We start from the raw sequence: 15308 nt of genomic DNA, 5'->3' as shown, positions 1-15308 counted from the left end.
ACACTACCATGCCTGACTATTATGTATATTTAACCTTTGTTCTTTTCATGAATTTCTAGTTTTTTAAAAAACATATTGAGCCAACACCTCCACAGTGCACAGCCTTCAGACATTTGCAACAAGAGGTTGTCACAGGCAAACCCTCTGCTTGTGGCCAATCGCACCGAAGCATGCCCTTAATTGTTAGCTTCCTTCCCCTATCCATGCTCCCCACCTGCTTGTCATCTGTTCTCCATCTGTGTGCCCCTGCCCTCCGTGGTCTGCTTTCTGCCTCTGCTCCCATCAATCTGCTCTCTGTCTGTGTCCACTGTCCCTTCCACCTGTCCGCCATGCTCAGCTTGCTGCTTCTGTCCTGCTTCCTCTCCTGTTCTCCGTTGCCCCCAAGTGTGGCCCAGCTCCCTCTCACCTGCCCTCCATGGTCTATTGAGTAGCCCCTGACAGTCGGGCGTCTATGGTCTGCTTCATACCAGTGACCCCTGCCCTGCGTTCTCCATGTGTATGACCTTGCCCCTCCCGCACCCCATGGCTCATTGTGCAGACCCTGCCCATGCCTGCCTGTTGGCTGTGGACAGATAGCTGTCCCTGCCTTCCGTATCCTTACTCTGTGCCCCTCCCTCATCCTGTCTGCCCTTTGTGGACACCTTACTACCCCCTGCCAGTCTGCCAACGGGTTCAGGTTGCTGCATCTCTACTCTCTTTCCTTCGTTCTCTGTGGCAGTGCCCCTGCCTGCTCCCTTCTGCTCTTCATGGTCCGTTATTTTTCCCATGCTTGTGCAGGCATTTCCTCCACTGTCATTTTGCTTCCTTTGTCTCCCTACATTGTCAGGGTCTGTGCCCATCCCCTCCCTCCTACCCTGTGTGTTTTTTTTGGGCTGCCACTGCTCCTCCCGATTGCTTTCGTGCTTAGCTTGCTGCTCTTACCCACTACCTCTCTGTCATCTGTTGTGTGAGGCCATACCTGTGCCCCCTCTGTCCTGCCCTGAATGGTCTGATATGCTGTCACTGCCCCCACGCTTGCCCTCCATGGTTGGCATTCTGTCTCTGCCCCCTCCCCCTGTCTTCTGTTGTCCAAGTCCATTCCTCCTGCCCCACACTCCAGCCCTGCTTGGTCCATTGTGCTACCCTTCTCTCCTGCTCTCCATGGCCTTTTGTGCTGCCACTGCCCCTCCTTTAATATACATATTAGGACAAGAGATTATCTAGGATAGTCATAAAAATAACATATTTGTACTTATAATAAACTTGCTCTTGAGGCCGAGAACCAGGTCAGCAGAGCTGCTCTTGAGGCCGAGAACCAGGTCAGCAGAGCTGCTGTAGAGCCAGAGAAACCAGGTCAGCAGAGCTGCTTTAGAGCCAGAGAACCAGGTCAGCAGAGCTGCTCTAGAGCCAGAGAACCAGGTCAGCAGAACTGCTTTAGAGCTAGAGAACCAGGTCAGCAGAAGCTGCTTTAGAGCCAGAGAACCAGAAAGCAGAGCTGCTTTAGAGCCATAGAACCAGGTCAGCAGAGCTGCTCTAGAGGCTGAGAATCAGGTCAGCAGAGCTGCTATAGAGCCAGAGAAACCAGGTCAGCAGAGCTGCTCTAGAGCCAGAGAACCAGGTCAACAGAGCTGCTGTAGAGCCAGACCAACCAGGCCAGTAGAGCTGCTTTAGAGCGAGAGAACCAGGTCAGCAGAGCTGCTTTAGAGGGAGAGAACCAGGTCTGCTTTAGAGCCAAGGGACCAGGTCAGCAGAGCTGCTCTAGAGCCAGAGAACCAGGTCAGCAGAACTGCTTTAGAGCCAGAGAACCGGGTCAGCAGAGCTGTTGTAGAGCCAGAGAACCAGGTCAGCAGAGCTGCTCTAGAGCCTAAGAACTAGGTCAGCAGAGCTGCTCTAGAGCCAGAGAACCAGGTCAGCAGAGCTGCTGTAGAGCCAGAGAACCAGGTCAGCAGAGCTGCTGAGGAGCCAGAGAAACCAGGTCAGCAGAGCTGCTTTAGAGGGAGAAAACCAGGTCAGCAGAGCTGCTTTAGAGGGAGAGAACCAGGTCAGCAGAGCTGCTTTAGAGCCAGAGAACTAGGCCAGCAGAGCTGCTTTAGAGCCAGAGAACCAGGTCAGCAGAGCTCTTTAGAGGGTGAGAACCAGGTCAGCAGAGCTGCTTTAGAGCCAGAGAACCAGGAAGCAGAGCTGCTTTAGAGCCATAGAACCAGGTCAGCAGAGCTGCTCTAGAGGCAGAGAACCAGGTCAGCAGAGCTGCTCTAGAGCCAGAGAACCAGGTCAGCAGAGCTGCTGTAGAGCCAGAGAAACCAGGTCAGCAGACCTGCTCTAGAGCCAGAGAACCAGGTCAGCAGAGCTGCTGTAGAGCCAGAGAACCAGGTCAGCAGAGCTGCTGAGGAGCCAGAGAAACCAGGTCAGCAGAGCTGCTTTAGAGGGAGAAAACCAGGTCAGCAGAGCTGCTTTAGAGGGAGAGAACCAGGTCAGCAGAGCTGCTTTAGAGCCAGAGAACTAGGCCAGCAGAGCTGCTTTAGAGCCAGAGAACCAGGTCAGCAGAGCTCTTTAGAGGGAGAGAACCAGGTCAGCAGAGCTGCTTTAGAGCCAGAGAACCAGGAAGCAGAGCTGCTTTAGAGCCATAGAACCAGGTCAGCAGAGCTGCTCTAGAGGCAGAGAACCAGGTCAGCAGAGCTGCTGTAGAGCCAGAGAACCAGGTCAGCAGAGCTGCTGTAGAGCCAGAGAAACCAGGTCAGCAGACCTGCTCTAGAGCCAGAGAACCAGGTCAACAGAGCTGCTGTAGAGCCAGAGAAACCAGGTCAGTAGAGCTGCTTTAGAGCGAGAGAACCAGGTCAGCAGAGCTGCTTTAGAGGGAGAGAACCAGGTCAGCAGGTCTGCTTTAGAGCCAAGGGACCAGGTCAGCAGAGCTGCTCTAGAGCCAGAGAACCAGGCCAGCAGAACTGCTTTAGAGCCATAGAACCGAGTCAGCAGAGCTGCTATAGAGCCAGAGAACCAGGTCAGCAGAGCTGTTGTAGAGCCAGAGAACCAGGTCAGCAGAGCTGCTCTAGAGCCTAAGAACTAAGTCAGCAGAGCTGCTCTAGAGCCAGAGAACCAGGTCAGCAGAGCTGCTGTAGAGCCAGAGAACCAGGTCAGTAGAGCTGCTGTAGAGCCAGAGAACCAGGTCAGCAGAGCTGCTCCAGAGCCTAAGAACCAGGTCAGCAGAGCTGCTCTAGAGCCAGAGAACCAGGTCAGCAGAGCCGCTGTAGAGCCAGAGAAACCAGGTCAGTAGAGCTGCTTTGGATGGAGAGAACTGTTGCGGGGATTCTGCTCATGCACAGAACTATGCGCAGAAAACCAGGACCTCAGTGAATTGCGGTGTACCAAAAACTCACCTCAGTACCCAGAACCCCAATCCGACTAGCATCAGTGTCCCATTTGTCATCCGTATCCTCTCGGAGCTCCCATTGTATAGACAACCCAGAACAAGCGACTTAGAGTACTCTCAGGAATGGTGGGAATCAGAAATACCTGTTCGTTATTATTCTCATATCAGTCCACAACAAGAGTAATCAGAGACACGGTAAAGTTTAAAATGTTTATTTTATAAACTACGTGTCCTAAGATGCAGTACTTTGGCTAACATAAGCAGACAAATGATTAAAATTAAAACCATCAGCATTGTTACAATACCATAGAAAATGAAGGGAGAAATCATATTACAAATGACAGTGGAATACAACCACCCTCCCTTCGCTAGTGAGCTAGTATTATTATACTAATAGAAGGTCTCTAGGTTTGAATGGGGAACCCCATACCGTAAAGATCAGCTTAGGTGAATCACATCACAGGATCAGCTTTGCTCTGTGCCTGTAAAAGTTCTTCTCCAGAATGTGTGTGTAATGCATGCAAACTGCAGTATTAAAGGTTCTCGACTTTCAGATATTTGCAGCTGTGTGCGTGTTATTGCTAGAGCGTGGGCCGATCAACCTGAACTCAAAAACATACATTGTTTGGTGGCTCAGACTGTTTCTGCACACAATGTTCAGACCAAGGTCGCAGTGCACGTCTAGGGATGTGAACAACAGACAGTTCTCATGTGAAGAAAAGGCAAGCAAGCAGTTTTCAAATAATAACATGTACCTGCAGTGTCGTGTGCAAAAGCAGCAAACGTGGCAAGATGGCGTTTCTAACATCTAAAGCGCTTATGCTAATATAGCAATGTATCTATCTAAAACGTGACCTCCACTACACCCACTCTTGATCGGACCACGAACTATTAGGGAAACAATTAAAAGAACGCAGAGTTCAAGTTCGACAGAGCAGAACCAAGTTCATGTATTGGAAAACCAAATAAAGAGAAGTGAGAGTTTGAAGAGGAAAAAAACACACAAAAACAAAAAAATGAAGGGAAAAAAAGGAAACGGAAAATCGTAACATCTTGCAAAGGCTCAGCGAGCCCAAGTGTCGAATCCCAAAAAAGTGTGTGTGGTTTGCACACGGAAAGTTGGACAACATCCAAGTTAATCCATCAACGTGTCAGCACAGTAAGTAGCGACAGCTTCCAAGAGGAAGTCATTGGAATGTTCTGTAAAAGTTTCTGCCATCCAGTCTAACAAGGTAAACGAACATACATGTTCCTCAGCAACTGGGGCCTCTTGCACAATCAGAGGACAACTGGCGTGTTCTTCAAGACAACTTCTTGCCAAGAAGTCATACGCTGCCGTACCGGTGTCCCAATTCCCTAGGACTCCATGTGCCGCTCCACAGGCCATGATTCTGACACCAGAACAGTCCAACTCATGTGCCACTAAGGGACTCATCAGTCGATCATAATCCGGGGCAGGAGACACCGAGTTCGACAAGCACAAATCCAGAGCCCATTCGAAAGGACTATCTAGGCAATGAAAAACAGGTTGCACGCATGTAAAGTAGGAAAACCGTAAGGACAATACATAGGCTATACTCGGGGTTGCCAGTGGTAATGTTCCATAATATTCAAGCATCCGGTTACGAAGATGGAGCAGCCTGGATAGGCCGTCGTGTGACACAAATTGTGCAGCCATTGCGCAGTAAGCAGACCAACAACAGCACACCAGCCGCGAGGGCGAGAATCAACGGGAGCCGGCCAAAGACGCTGGAAAAAATAGAATGAAAAAATGCCGGTATCACACCAAAAATAGTTTGGAGGGAGGTCACGAGGCCGGAGCCCACAATTTTGAAAAAACGCGCCAAGCCAATTGTGGACGAGGCATTAAATTAGTTTGAATCAGGGCACCGAAATGCAGTGGGAGATCAGTATTTAAAAGTGCATGCACCTCTGTGCGGGTGTTTGCTACGTGAAGGACAAATGTTTCACGGGATGAAGTCAGAGCGACTTCTCTTTGAGACAATAGAGCCCTTATTCTGCTCATCTTGTTGAACTCTGCTTTCAAGGTTGGAATGGAAGGCCAGATGGATACATCCAGCCGCCCATGCGGGGGTGGGAAAAGGACATTTTTACAGCAGACTACTCTCTGTGATACAGTCACAAGGTAGGGAATCCCCACTAACATCCCGCAGCAAGCCTCGTTATTTAAAAGCAAATAACTACCGTTAGTTAGCAACGTGAAAGAGGGTGTAATAGCTGGTACCGGAATACCTTTCAGGACGCATGCCAAATTAGGTGCTAGCACATTGCACGCGCCATGCAATTGGATGTGCCTACAGACTACAGAGTAATCAGGTATGGAAGTGCATTCCTCACCCTTCAAATAAACCTCTTTGCCGTCTCTCATGCATCGGTATGTAAATGGGAGTGACCAGACTTCATGCAGGAAAGCAGTACCCAACGGTTCATATCTACCTAGGGCATAATGTTTCATGCACGAACTGAACTTAAACAAAGGAAATGGTAATGTGATTAACCCGTGGATAAGTCACACAGTGGAGTTCAATTTGGCCACAGAGAAAGGCAAAGGTTCTAACTTTTCAATTTGCAGTAATGAGTATGTTGCATCTTTCATGGACATGAATTGTTGTTTCGCATTTAGATTAAAGGGAAGGAATAAAGATTAAGTATTCATGTAGTCCTAGGGGACTTTCCCAGCCTTTAACGTTTGCAACGTCCATGCGAACTGCATTATAGAACGTAATTGATTTTGACCATGATACAAAACAGACATATCATCCTGCACAATAATCAACAACAGACGAAACAATATTATCCAATGTGTAAATTCTGGAAGAAAGGGTGTTAATGCTATTATCTATAACAGCCAGAACTTTTTCCAAATTGGCCTGATCTATGGCTCTCAATCTGGAAGCCGCTTCAATTTGAGATAATTTCCAAACTTTGCTATAAACAGCATACACCCACCTTTTGGACCTGCCACCTACAGGCCCCTTAACAAAATCATTCAAATCTATTTTGTCATTTAATTTAGATAAATGAAGTTTAACAGATGCCAAGGTGGAATGTTGCAGCCAACATTGGCATAACTTCCCTACAGAGTAGGTAGTGACAGAATGAGAAGATTCAAAGCGGGGGTCTGCGCGAACCTGCGTATACCCACGTTGTAGACCCAGAAAACGATGATGACAGGAATCTGAGTTTGTCTGCCAAGTTAACCATCCTTCAGAATGTAACTTGGAAATATTGAAGGATGTATTAGTAATGTATGACTGCAGCGCATCAAGGGACAGATCTATATGATTATCCCAATTTGGATAAGCGCCCAGATCTGGAATCGAGGGGGAATTCAGTTTTTTAGAGGTAGCCAATCCAAAGCAGGTGGTCTGAAAAATAGTCTAATTCAAAAATAATATGTGGTTTGGGATGAGGCAGGCACGATGCAAAGCTTCAGTTCCTTGTACCTGCCACGGTTTAGAACCCCAAACCGATTTAAGATCAATAGTAGTTTTCCACAGATCATAACCCTTGATAGCCAAATCATCCATAAAGGATTTGGAATACAACAATTTAGTATGTGTCAGCCTAACCTTCGAGGCAGACTCTGCTGCCACTTTAAAATAAAAGGCGGCAGGTTTTGAAACACTGAAATCAGTAAAATAGGTAAATTTGTTCACTAATGTGCTGGAGCTGCCTAACATTGGCGTCGGACAATGTTCCCATTGCATATAATTTACAAAATTTCGATACGTATTAGCCTTATGTAGGAAATGATTGCCATAATGCTGATAGCAAAACAGCTCCCCATAATTAGCAGTATCTAAATACAAATCTTCAGCATCAAAAGCGGCATAATATTTCAAATCAGAAAATAATGCTTCTATGGCCTGAACGTCCCAATCATCAGAGCGGATGTTTTCTTTCACAACATCACCCATAGAAACACGATGAACATTCGGAACATTAATAACCTCAGTGGGTCCATGAATTTGAAATTTAACAGCATCCCACGCAATCCCATCTAACACTGGCCAGGCAGTAATATTCACAAAAGTCTGGTCCCTCTTCATGATGTGTGATGGGGAGTGGGGGGGCCAAAGTTCCATCAATTAGTCTAATTGTAGATCTTTCCTTCAGGTAGTGTCCATTCACAAGACGAAAAAATACCACCACAAATCCAATGGACATAAACAAAAACTACTACCAGAATCTGAAGCGCAGCATCAGATGTGGAGGGCAAGTGTTCTTTTGCGAGACTGTCTCTGGTCTCTTGTAGATTCTACAATACAGCACAGTGATCATCTACGTCAAAGGGTGCGGCTGACGCCGCCATGTCTAGACCATCAAGGTCCGGGACAAACATTTTTATGTCAAAGAGCATCATGTATGGGGTCCGCCCACGCTGTCATGTCCAAGGCCCCGACCGCTGCCCCCTTTCTGGACCCTACAGCGGAAGCCAGCCACTGGCAAAGGACCGCCGTACTGTTCCGCGAGATGCGGGACATTTGGAGGGTTGTCGCGGGAGCCAGGCAACTACAGCTCCCAGCGGCCTCTGCAGTAGACGACGCACGCACACCGGAAGTGATGCGGCGCGAGAACCGGGCGGCTACGAAAGCCGGAGCCAGAGAAGGAGTGAGTGCAGATTATTATAGGATTGCCGGAGAACCTGCGGGAGTTTAACTGCTGAGTACCCAGAGTCCGGTAAGGGTGTCATTTGACACCACCAAGACCTGCATTGCCTACGCTAGCATTTCCTTTTGCTTGCGCTGTGTTCTGAAATCCTAGCGCCAGCAGCCATACAGGGTTTCTTGTGGATTGGTTACGGTCTTGGATAAAACTTTGGCGTGAGGATACTACTTTGATTGACATTACCAGGTGGTATATGGTGCATACCCCATTGTGAATTTCGGAGACAGGATATTCTCCATCAGTTAATTTTGTTAATTATAAAATGCCAGCTGATTCATATGATGCCAATATGATAACGTATGATATGTGTGTGTTTGTTTAGTCTTCTAGCCGGGGGTTGTAGAGTGGTCGCTAAGCTGCAGCATAGACCATCTTCCCCAGTGAAGTCTACACACACACCCTGTCGGTCCCATAAGCTGAGCATTACGTGCCGAACACCATTCAGGAACGGTGGCCCAGAAAAGGCGTTGACAAAACTTACTACCCCTTCTTCTGGTAGCTGCCAGACGTGGTTCTTTTTGTTTACAGGTAGACCCAGTAGTTTAAAGTGGAGCAAGCCCGTTGGTCACTAAGTATATCCAGCAGTACAGTCTGTTGACATAATCTTGGTTTTCTACAGGTCTCCCTCCCCGCTGTTCCCTTCCTTTCCTTCCCCCGATTGACCCCCTCAACCTTCTGTGCCTTTACGGCATCTCGGAATTGAGGTTGTCAATAGGTGGACCCCATTGAGCAACGAACCGATCCTGAGAGGCCTCCGAGGGACCTGACACACTCAGAGACCTTCTAGGGAGATTATTAAGTGCACGTTGAATGTTATACAGATGAGCTAACCAGTTCCGGCCAGTGCCTAAAACCCTGGCTGTCAAGGATTGCTTTAAGTCACGGTTCATTCGCTCCACTACACTATTACCCTTAGGTCGGTATGGAGACGAAAATTTGACTTGGACCCCCAAAGATTTCATGGCTTCTTTATACGCCTTAGAGGCGAACGCAGGGCCTTGATCAGAATGAAAGGTACCACATGCAAAAATTCCCACAAAGACACGCAAATCCCTGATGACAGTACGGGCATCAGCACTCCTTTGTGGCCATACCCAAAGAAAACGTGTGCACGAATCCACTGCAACTAAGATGTTCTTATACGCAGTGTCAGAGGATGAAGGACCGCAGTGATCTAAATAAACACACCCAAGTGGTTTATTAGATATATACAACTGAGTTTGTGGTGGGCACGCAGCAGTCGAAGGTTTAATCTGCTGTCGGATGTCACAATCAAGAACATAAGTGCGAGCTTGTTTATACAACCCGCGCCACCAGTAATGCTGTTGTAAGAGAGTAACAGTAGCTGAAACGCCGGCATGGGCAGAGGCCATACCCTCGTGAGCCGCTGTTATCAAGGATGGTCTGCAGTCCGCGTTGGGAATCAATCTGTCACCAACGTTGTTAATTCTCACATAGGGGACTTTATCAGGACTTAAATCATAAGAGTACCGAGAAGGGAATCCTCTCGGGTAATTACTTCCCTTCTCTGTAGCAGCAATAGCCGCCAAGATGTCATCATCGATCTTACTTTTGGATCTTGTAACTGCAGCTACTAGATATGTCGCCACTGCTGTTTTCGCTGCCTCGTCAGCCAAGCTGTTGCCGACAGCGTGGACACCAACTCGCTGGTGACCAAGAGTGTGAATTACATTCACGAGAGGCAGATGCTGTTTAAGTTCTGCCACTCGAACCCAAAGCATTTTATGCTTAATTATGCAACCTTTGGAATCACAATATTCATTTTGAGACCAAAAGAATAGATTGTTGTTAAAAGACTGAACACAGTAAAACGAGTCAGCGCATGCCCTGTATAGTTTGGACATGAGATGTTCTCCCACGTGCACTCAATGACTGGAGAGTGGTACAAATGAGTCTGGCTCAAGTGGGAAATCCGAAAGTAGCGGTCGCATCGCTGAGCGTAACCGGTTTCGGTCGTCTAGGCACTTCATGAGCTCAAGCCAAATTCACTCTTCTTTCGCTCCTTCCATAGCTACGGACGGGGCTACCAGCCACGTCTCTTCTATCAGAGCCACCACAGCCAACAAGCATCTCAGCCTTTGCATGGCCACAGCTCACGCAAGTCCCAAGTCCAGAGATCTGCCCAGACCTCCACCCTCCCAGCCTCACACCCCTGGCAGCTGCAGCCTCCAAACCCCTTCAGCATGCACTGGCAACATCTCGAGCACTCTGTTGGAAGCAGGATCAGGCACCACCTACCTCAATGGCAATCCATAACTTTGGACAAGTTGACTCTCCTAATTGTCTGCCAGTGTTGCGTCCTTCCACTGCTAGTAACCCCACTGCCCTTGCCACCGTCCTCTGATCAGCTGATGGAGGGCAACCTCTCCTTGTTGCGTTAGGGAGTGCAGGCCCTTTTGGCCAAAAACACTTGCTCAGGTCCTGTCTGCGTTAGACCATGTAGACTGGATGGTAGAGGTGGACCTGCAGTACGACTATTTTCGTATATCCGTTCTTCAGGCCTATCTGCATTACCTATGGTTCACAGAGGGACAGGACCATTTTCAATTTGCAGTGCTCCCCTTGGGTCTCACCAGTGCCCAATAGATGTTCACAGAGGTGATGGCAGTGGTTGCTGCAGATCTGCGGAGGTTGGGAATGCCAGTCTTTCCTTATATCGACGGCTGGCTTCTGAAGGCAGTCGTTACCTGGCTCCAGACTACAGGGGACCTCCTGCATTTGCTGGGGTTCAGTATCAACGCATCGAAGACACAGCTAACTCCTCCTCAGATGCCCCCTTTGATCTGAGCCATTCCGCACCTATCCTCCGGAGCGCAAAGTACACAACATTCAGGCTATGAGCTGATCTTTCAGCATCAGTCCTGAAATTTGATGAGACTGACTCTGAGACTGCTGGGTGTGATGACCTCTATCATGCTGGTGAAGCTCGCTTGTTGACATATGTAGGCTCTCCAGTGGGATTTGAAGTCCCATTGGTTACAACACCAGGGGAATCTCTCCAACCTGGTCCGGATTTTGAAGGAGACTGCTTGTGAGAAAGTGCCCTCTTTCTTGCATGGTATGCCCCCACTTTTTGCTAAATTGCTGAATGTTCTTTGACTGAGTGTACCCTGGACTCCTGCCAATCAGGTGCCCAGGGCCTATGTTCCTTCCTTAAAACACACAAACTCCAAATTGGCAAACCCTGGCCACATGTCAGCCCCTAGTAAATGGTACCCTAGGTACCCAGGGCCTTGTGACCAGGGAAGACCCCTAAGGTCTGCAGCACCCATTGTGCCACCCTTGGAGGCCCTGTACCCTTACACACACACACTGCCTTTGCAGGCTGAGTGTCTGGGTGCAGGACAAAATGAAGAGTCGACATGGCACACATCTCTGTGTGCCATGCCCAACACCCACACTGCCAAGGCATATGTCAGTCACCCCTCTGGCTGGGTGCCTTATGCCCATGGTGTGGGCACAGGAGCAGAAGCCCTGTGCCCCTACAGTACCCAGGTCCATTCCCGGGCACTGTAAGTGCAGTGCTGCCATTTAAGAGTACATGGTGCTGAGAGCTCGTCAAACACGAGCTCCACAGCTCCATAATGGCAACACTAAAGACTGGGAAGTTTGGTATCAAACTTCTCAGCACATTAAACCCACACTGATGCCAGTGTGAGATTTAATGTACCAAGCACCCCAGAGGGCATCTTAGAGATGCCCCCTTACAACTAACCTACAATCCACGTCTGCTCTGAGGCTGCCCAGGCTGCCACACAGCAGACACGTTGCTGGACCCCTGGGTGGGAGAGCCCCTGCTCTCCCGGGCCTGCAACAATGCACATCCTGGGTGAGGTGATAGATCTCCTCCCCCAGGAGGAGCAAAGGGAAGCTTCAAAGGCCTGCCGCCTCTAGGAGTTTCCCCAGGCCACTGCAACCCCCCACTCTGGCGGGAAGCTTGGCTGGAAACCCCATACAAGGACAGGGGATGTGCCAGCCTGCCCACCCCACCCCTCAGGTGGGGGAGGCGAGGTGAAGCACATCTCCGGGCTCTCGCCATCTTGAAGATGGGAGGCCCTACCCTATCAGGATTAGGCTACTTCCCGCCTCCCACAGGAGAGGGGCAGGATAGGGGGTGTACCCACCCCAGGACATGGACCCATTGGTCCCTGGCCTTCACCTACCTGTAACGCCCCCAAAGCTAGTATTTAGGGGCACCCTGAACCTTCCTTCCCGAGATTCCAGATTCCGAAACTACAAGAAGAGCGAGAAGAAAAGAAGACCTGCCCTGCAGCTGCAAAGGAGAGGGAGACATCAACTGCTTTGGCCCCAGCCCTACCGGCCTGTCGACCTCGGACTTGCTCCTGCTCCAAACCCGGCATCTCTTGTGGCCAGCAACCTCAGAAACCCCGGAGGACCTGGCTACCTTTGAACTCTGATCCCCTGGGACTCCCATGACAGCAGCCCGGAACCGCGATCCCAGCCCACTCTGCACCCGCCAAGCCTGGCCGGTGCCGGAGTGAACTAAACCCACGAGGACGACCCCACGGCGACTGTGACCCCGAGTCCGGCACCCAAGGACCCCCCTCGACTATCCTGAAGAAGCCTGCAGCCTCAGAACAGAGTGCCACCCCAACCGCGATCAACAAGAGGGTAAGATTTCCGACATCAAAAGGCACCCCTGCACCCGGCGCCCCACGGTCCTCTGTGCCCAATCCCGGGGTACCTACCTATCCTCCAACTACCCAACTTACCCCTCGAAGTGGTGGTGGCACCTGAAGAGTCCTCGTCCCCGAGCCTGCAGTCTTTTTCCAAACCGGAGATTTCCCATAGAAATCAATTGAGTGCCCGACGGCTCAAAAGCACCCTGCACCCAGCCGCCCGAGTGGCCCTGGCAGTGAAAACTCTGCTCTAACCTACTTCCCCACTTGCCCTGAGTAAGTGACCAGGAGCCCAGCTCCCACAGCCGCGTGGCTTGCCCGACAGCAGCCACCAACCCAGGCCCCCCTATCCCTCGTAGGATAACATTGGGCCTAACTCTCTCTGCACCCGGCCGCCCTAGAGTCGCTGAGGGTGAAACAACTATACCTACCTGACCCTGGGAGACCCCGGAGTCTGTTCCCAGAACTTCAACATCGTCAGTCGAGTACTTACCCTTAGACCGCAAACTCTATTTTCCTCATAGGGTAACATTGGCAGGCTTTTTCCTGAAATTTCTTCTAAGTGTGGACTTTTCAAATCTTCAAATAATCACCAAAAATCAGCCGAGTGACAAAAACGAATTTACTCACCTGCTCTTATGTGAGCTCCCAGTGCTGGATCTTGGTGCCCAGCTCTGACTCTGAAAAGTACCCACAACTATACTTACCTTTAACTCATTTTTCTTCCATAGGAAACCATTGACTGCTTTTCTGTGAAATTTCTTCTAAGTGTTGATTTCTGCAAATTCTAAATATTCGTTAAAACTCGTATAACATCTGAAAACGTAATTACTTACCTGTTTTGGATAAAGGACCCAGTACTGAGTCTAGACACCCAGTACTGGATTACAAAAGTAACGATAACCTACTGTACCTGTAACCTACATTTCCTTCCATAGGGAATCATTGATTGTTTGCTCTGAAATATTTTCTAAGTGCTAACTTTTGAAATAGCTAAATATTAGTTAAAAATCATTACAGTACCAAAGTCGACTTTTAACAGCTGATTCTGAGAACTGACCCAGGACTGGATCTAGGATCCAGGCCTGGAATTACAAAAGTAATCTAAAAAGTAATCTGTTGTATATAACTTGAATTTATCATTGAGCTCAATGTATTGTGTTTAGAAATAGAGTTGCCTACTGCAACTACTTGTAACTGTTTACTAAAAAGTCTATTACATATACAAAAGTATTTTTATGAAACATCTCCTCTCGAGAAAGTATATTTTAATTCCAAGTGTTGGTTCTAAAATAAAACAAGCATATATTTTTTTTATATACAAACCATTGGCCTAGAGTTCAGTTATTGAGTGTGTGGAACTATTTGCTGACTGAGTGTGTACAACAAATGCTTTACACTGTCCTCTGATACTGCCTTACTGCTCGACCAGGCTACCACTTTGGAGAGTAAGGTTATATCTAACTTTAACCTCTGTTAAACCCTTGGGGTCTGTGGACTCTGTACACCCTGTACCTATTAAGGGACAGTATATACAGAGCCACTTTCTCACACTGCTAAAGACCTGCAATGTTGGTTAGTGTACCATGATTGGATCAGCTGCTGACCTCTCTCTTCCCCACCCAGAGCTGACTGTGGTGACCGATGTATCGCTTCTGGGATGGGTTGGCCATCTGGGATAGGTGGAGATCAAAGGCCACTGCTCTTCGACGGAGACTCAGCTCTTTATCAGTCTTCTGAAACTGCGGGCAATTCACCTGGCATTGAAAGCTTTCCTGCCTTTAATCATGCCTCTGGACATGGCTGGAACATTAGGACATTTCCCTAGTTGTGCAGCACCTGGGGGGATCTCTAAATGCCAGGGCAGACAAACTCAGTTGTTGATGTCTAGCAGACCATGAATGGTGTCTGCATCCAGAGGTGCCTCAAGTTCTCTTTCAGGACTATCAACGTGCCAAAGTCACACCTGACTCCCTCTCAATTGCTCCTTTTCATCGGAGCTGTTCTGGACACAGTGCAGCTTCGGGCCTATCCTTCCGAGCAGCGAGTCTGGGATATTTGGGCTATGATACCGATGTTTCAACCTCTATCCCGGATTTTGGTGAGAATGACCCTAGGGCTGCTGGGCCTCATGGCCTCCTGCATCCTGCTGGTGGATCATGCCAGATGGCATATGGGGGCTCTGCAGTGGGATCTGAAGTTCCAGTAGGCGCAGCATCAGGGGAATCTCTCCAACTACGTCCAGATCTCGGAGGGAACTGGGCAACAGCTGCAGTGGTGGTTAACAACCTAGGATTGGGTCAGAGGCCGATCCCTCTCCCTTCCCCAACCAGACCTCACAGTGGTGGCCACTGCATCACTCCTGGGATGGGGCGTCCACCTGGGAGAGGCGGAAATCAGAGGAGTCTGGTCTCCAGTGGAGTCAGGCTCCATAGCAACTTGTTGGTACTTCTGGCGATTCGCTTGGCACTGAAGGCATTCCTTCCCTCCCTGAAGGGGAAGGCAGTGCAGGTGTTCACAGACAACACCGCTGCCATGTGGTACTGCAACAAACAGGGCGGGTGGGGTCATGGACCTTTTGTCAAGAGGCTCTTCGCCTTTGGACATGG

General features: G+C 49.2%; 1 protein-coding gene across 2 annotated transcripts in view; it reads left to right on the top strand.

Moving 5' to 3' along the window:
* MSL3 (MSL complex subunit 3) overlaps positions 1–15308 on the top strand; it is a 197423-nt gene that overhangs the window by 109153 nt on the left and 72962 nt on the right. The window lies entirely within an intron of this gene.

The sequence above is a fragment of the Triturus cristatus genome, chromosome 8, assembly GCF_964204655.1.
Source record: "Triturus cristatus chromosome 8, aTriCri1.1, whole genome shotgun sequence".
Classification (NCBI taxonomy): Eukaryota; Metazoa; Chordata; class Amphibia; order Caudata; family Salamandridae; genus Triturus; species Triturus cristatus.
This window is presented reverse-complemented; position numbering and strand designations above follow the sequence as displayed.